Below are 6625 nucleotides of genomic sequence, written 5' to 3'. Positions count from 1 at the left end.
GTTATCACAATTAACTCTCTAAATAAAGTGGATAATAAAATTGCAAGTCCTAATATCTCTATATCTCACAAGATAACACTTATAGGATTTGAAGGTATTTATGTGTAGTGAAAATGATATGAAATTCTATTGTGCTAGATTATGAAGGTTTAATAGCATAAATTAGTTTATAATCAATGATTGATGATTTTGTGATGTTTTTACTTTTATAATAGCTTGTATATCATATATGTCTGATATCCCTTTTTAGTATATATATATATATATATATATATATATATATATATATATATATATATATATATATATATGATTCAAATGATCGATCGATTCATTTGGTTATACCAAACGATTGGCTAGTTAATGTAAAATTCTAGTTTTGACATATTAATCCATGTAAATTCTTAGAACCATTTATCTTAGATTCTATCATATGATTTATCAATCCTTTAAATGTATGCATAGTGTAATATGTGATTTTATTTTAATTGTGCTATCATGTAAATTTACATTGAGAACTTAAAATCAATACTTAATCTAAGTCTTCACTTTGCTTCTTTCTTGGATTGCTTGATTGATTTTTTTTACGAAATATGTCATGCTTATTAATATATTCTTTGAATAAACTTGTTTAAAATTCATTCTTAACAAGGCATATTATTAGTTAATTTTCCATTTTATTATTATCATAAAAATATATAAAAACATGAATATTTGACCTAAAGGTCAACAATTTCCCTCCTTTTGATAATGATAATAAATATATAACTTAGATATGAAAAAACATCTCCCTTTATTTTTTGTAATGCAATATATAAGAGATTTTAACAATCTAAGTAATGTCACAATAATTTCATGTTCAATAATAACTTATGCATTTAGAAAAACATATCCCCCCCCTAAATATAATAATTTATGCATTTAAAAAAAAATATATCCCCCCTAAATGTATGCATATGTTGTTGATCACATTTCTTCCCTTTTTGCAATGGAATTCATATCACATCTTTTCATTTGTTCTGTCCCTCTTTGTCATCAACAAAAACACATAATAGAGATGAATTTAACAAATATATTATGCAAATTATACATAATAAACTCATTGCATAATATCTAAAATAAATTATCCATAATAATTAAAACATAAATAACATAGAAACATGGAACACAATGTATATGCTAGTACAAGATCTAAGGTGATGGATAATGATTGAGAAGATTAGCCATCATGCTCTTAATCTCTGTCAAATCATTGGCCATATCCTCTTGCTCACAAATACGATTGTGTCAATAAACTCATACGCTACAAGGTTTTGAAAAACTTAGAGAGTTTTTATCTAAAAACCTTAAATCTCCACAATACTCATCCAAACTAAGAGGTTATCTCATTTGCTCTTGCCTTTGAAATGAATTTTCAAAGTTGGCCATTGGTTTGTGATTAGTCTCCTCATGATCCCTCAAGTTCCTCACTTTTATCAATTGACGTAACAACTCTTTAATATGTCATTGTATTTCTTATATCATATGTTCCTTAATGTCTTTTTTTTAAAGGGGAACCTCATCATTCTTTTTTTACACTAGTACATCCTGTTTTATAACTTGAAAAAAAAAAAAACTAAAAGAACTAAAAAAATAAGTTGGAAAAAATATAAAAGAACTTTCAAAAATAAATAAAAAACTTAAAATTCCTAAATAGCATTTGACAAAACCAAAGAAAAGAAAAGAAAAGAAATCTTGATTATCCTAGAAAACATAGGATATAATATACTAAGAAAATTCAAAATTTCAAAAATTGTTAAATAATTAAGATGAAAAGAAAAATGAAAAACTTAAAAAACAATTGGTTTTGCTTAAAAACAACGGCTGATGGTTGTAATTTATCTTTATATATAACATCATGCTTTATCTTTCACATACTTTATTTTCTTTCTTTACCACTTTTCTTACCTACTAGTATTTTCTTTTAAGTTTTGCTCTATTGAAAAACCTTTATAGTTTATTAGGTTTTTTTTTTAATCTAGAAACCTTAACTAGTCTCTAAGTAATCTATGTTGATCTAATGGTTTTTTTTTTAAAGAATAAGTGATCTATTTGATGTTGGAAGCATAACCTTTTAAGTGATATTTTTAGATTCATATTTTTTTTTATTTCTTTTCTTGATTATATATTTATGAAATTTGTATTTATTTAATTGTAAAATTATTGACCTCTTCTCATATTGATTAAGTCCTAAAAAAAAGACAATTTGATTGATAACATATACATGTTTTTATTTATGGAAAGGGTTGTGCATGAGAATCATTCATGCATTGTATGGTTAACTTAAACATTTAGCTGGTTTATTTATGGATAGTATTTTGGGTTCTTTTGTGCTTACTTTAGCAAAAAGAACTTTGAATTTCGAAGTTAGATATTAAATTTGATGTTAATAATCTTAACTCCATATATTATTACTATAATCCCAAACTTATAGTTCTATACTTGTAATGATGTTTTTAAATTTTATAGTATTTTAATATATAGAAATAAAATTCAAACTTATAAATAATTAAATAACTTGAATATTTTGAACGTGAAAAATAACTTAACAATTCATGGTCAAAGGACGTACATTTATCGAATGATTCTTTCTTTGATTAAAAAACACACGGAAACTCATTATTTGCCTAAAATCATGCAAGCTTATTCTTTTTGTTTGTTATTATTTGTTTGAGGTGACATTTCATTCATGTAAAATCTGAATTTTGTCATGTTTGATCTGCAATCAAGTTTGCCTTGTTTTTCTAATATAGATTTTGTATTTTTCTTGGTCAATTTTGATGTGTAATAGATAGCCTAGAGGTGTAGCCTTGCATTGTCGTGTGCAGAAGAATGAAGATGGTCTGCAAGTTAACAGGAGAAGACTTTGAACATGACAAAACTAAAATTGTCATTGAGCGGCAATTGGGATTTTACGAACTTGTGAGTCCCCCTCAGGCAAAGTCAACCTCGATTTCTTCAATGTCTCATGTTTACATTGATATTATCTCTAAAGAATATAGTTATGGTTATTTTTTTAATTATTTTTATTTAAAAATATATTAAAATAATATTTATTTATTTTTAAAAAATAATTTTTGATATCAATGTATTAAAATAATATAAAACATAAAAAAATATTCATTTTTTAAAAAATACTTTTAAAAAGTAAAAACAAATAAAGTTTTATGATGATTGATCAAGAGTTAGAATTCTCTTTCTTTATTTAATGACAGTTTTTTTTTTAATACCATGTAAGAAATTAATATAGTTAAAAGGGTCTTTCTTTTTATTATTAAAAGAGTTGAAAATAAATTAATGCCAACTACATTCAATTATTAATTGGCAAATTAAGAATTACCTAATCTGCAGGTCAAGGGTTAGATAATTGCAAATTTTCAAAATGAGTTTCGTTATGCTTTTTCTTAGAACATTAACCAATGACTAAATGCTTCATTGCAGATTTTTTCTTTGCCAAGCCGCGTCTTGTCCATATTATACTCTATTATTATTATTATTATTATTATTATTATACATAATATATTTTTTAATTAAAGGTAAGTAAATATATATCAGATCAAAAAAATATACAAGGCTGGAAAACCAACAACTTTATATTCAAGATTTATATAAAAAAAAAAACATTCTGCTAGCATTATTGTTTCTGCTAGAAAAAAGACCATTGATTGCATTATTAATGATCGACCTTTTTTTATGTAGATGAAACCAAGATTTTATCATCTTCCAAAGAATATTATATTAAATATTAAAAAGCATGGAAATTCATATTAGATGCTGGTCTGTTCATACACACATATTATTATGGATAATCCTATTTACTTTTTGACAATTTATTTTGATTGCGATTTACATCTAATTTCTTAGCCAAGAGTGTGATTGGAAATGTGGATGGTGTGTTCTCATTGTGCGGCTGTTACCAATCACGAATCAATAATGTTCTTGTTAATAAGCATTGACTTTGAGAGTCCGGATTCAATTAAATAATTCACACAAGGTCGGCTTAAGTTAGTTTCGATCAATAAATTCCAGTATATGTACCTTTGCTATGCTATACGTGGAATTATAATTTAATTTTGAATGAAAGAAAGGGACATCGTTATTATGGATACGTTTATTTATTTATTTATTTATATCATGAAACTTATCAACCGATAAATGCAAAGATAATGCATGTATTTAATATAATAAATTAAAAATATATTAATAATAAATCAAAAATAAAATTATGATCGCTAATAAAATAATATACTAAAAAAGAGAGTTTCTTAAATAGTGTAGTACATGACTCATGTGTGTGCTATAGATTGGAGCAGTCAAATCATGATTTTCCAATTGAATTTAAAATACTTGGCTTGGACTATAAAAATAATGGGGTCTTATTATTTTTTATAGACAATAAAAATACTAAAAATACTCGAATACTTTTTGAAAGAACAAAAAAAAAAGGTCTAAAATCCAGGGATAGTCTTGGTATTTTCTTTTTTAATGCACGATTTAGATTACTTAAATGTACATTTAAAGTAAAAAAATAAAATAACATTATTCATGTTATTTCTCGAACTGTTAATGCTACTGACATTAGAAACAAAATGACTACTCTATGTCTATTGTTAACTATACAACCAGCACTAACATCAAATGAAACGATAACTCAATTAATCAGGTTTTTAAATTTGTATTTTAATGATTATGAGTTTGAATTTTTTTAAAATTATTAGAGATTTATATGGTTATTAATTTTAAAACTAGAAAATTAATTAAAATACAAATAAACTAGTCTGGATATCCATATTAATAATAATAAAAAAATATACAGCACACCCAGTTCATCTTTTAGTCGTTTTTTTGAAACTTCTTCTTAAACAAACCAGGGCTTGTTTTGCTTGCACGATCACACTACCTTTGATAGCACGTGTGCTTTTTCATGCCCCCGACACCTAGGCTGGTTATATTTTCTTGCAGAACTTTCATGGCATCACCACCTACTGATCAAACAACGCACTGCTTCACTCCCTTGCGATGCACTACTATATTTTTCATCAATATTACAAATAAATCTCAATAAATTACCTTAAAACATAAATATGTGTCATATGTTCTTCTACAACTCCTGAGAATGAGGAGATTGTCACTAACAACTAACAAGATATGATCTTATACTATCAAGGATAATTTACTATTTTTTTTAATCTAAAATTCAAGTATGAGATAAAGAGGGTACCTCTTTAGATTATCCAATACAAGGCTGAAAGGCATAAAGTTCACATTAATTAATGGTAGATAGGAGTGTTTCATCAAGTCGATAGAGTAATTTTTTTTGGGATAATAATTCTATAATTCAAATCAATTACAAGTGCACCAAGTAAATTAATATTTTAATTAATACATTTAAAATTTTAATCAATGATATATATAATTTTAAAATTAGAGATGCAATAAGTGCAAATTAATGGTGTTATTGGATCAACAAGCTGGCACTGTAATTGGTTTAGTAGAATAATCAATATCAATTGGCTGTGTAATTAATCAATTGGTAAGTAATTGAGAATTAGTGATAAAATTAATCAAATAAATATAATTAACAAATAAATGGTACACTAGTTAACTATAACTTCTAAATACTCATCTAAGATTCAAATAAAGTTGTAGTTTGGCATTATTGATCCTAAAAGGCTTAAATGATCATCAAATGAGTTTGATTCTCAAATTATTATTCCTGGTTCAAATATTAAAGAAAGTTGTAAGAAAATATATATATTTTAAATTCTAACCGGTAAAGCACATAGTTTAGATGTAAAAAAAATTTTATCTAAACCTTAAGGGGTAGCTCAACTGGTCAGGTTTTGGATTTGCTTCTTAATAGTCACGAGTTCGAGTCTCCTCAGGGCCACTAGAGACTTATATAATTGTTAACTTCAAAGCTCATAAAATTAATTAAGGTATACACAAGTTGACTCGAACATTCACATCAATACCTATAAATGTTAATATTAGTCGTCAAAGTGCACCTGCACCTCCAACATTAATAATTAATCCATAAGTGATGTCTCTGGATTATCCTTATCAAGATTAATATTGACTTCCATGATTAATCGAATGAAGGGAAAGCCAGACATGTTAGGTGGATAGAAAAACACTTTATATCCGTTTAGTTTTCTACAACTATCTTTATATTATATTAATCTTAATAATATAATTAAATTTAACTAAGTCTCTCTTTAGCTATTAAGTAAAAATTACTGCTGAGTTTATAACCAAACAAATAACATATATACCACATTGAGTGTTGACTAACTTTATTTTACTATTTATAAAATATTTTACTGAATAATAATTGTGTGAGGTGCCTAAATAAAGAAAAAAAAGTATCATAACACAATTTAAAGAGAGAGACTATAAAAGAAAAAGTGTTGAATAAAAATTTCTTGTAACTTGTATTTTGTTTATTGTTTTTTATCTAAACCAATTAAAAGCTCATATATATGAGCTTTTTATATATATATATATATACACTTTAAATGATTTGAAAATAAGCATCAATGATTCTAATGAAAATGGATGAAGGATGGGTCTGGTTGTGTTATCT

The sequence above is a fragment of the Populus alba genome, chromosome 11, assembly GCF_005239225.2.
Source record: "Populus alba chromosome 11, ASM523922v2, whole genome shotgun sequence".
In the NCBI taxonomy this organism is placed as follows: domain Eukaryota; kingdom Viridiplantae; phylum Streptophyta; class Magnoliopsida; order Malpighiales; family Salicaceae; genus Populus; species Populus alba.
Note: the sequence above shows the minus strand (reverse complement) of the source record.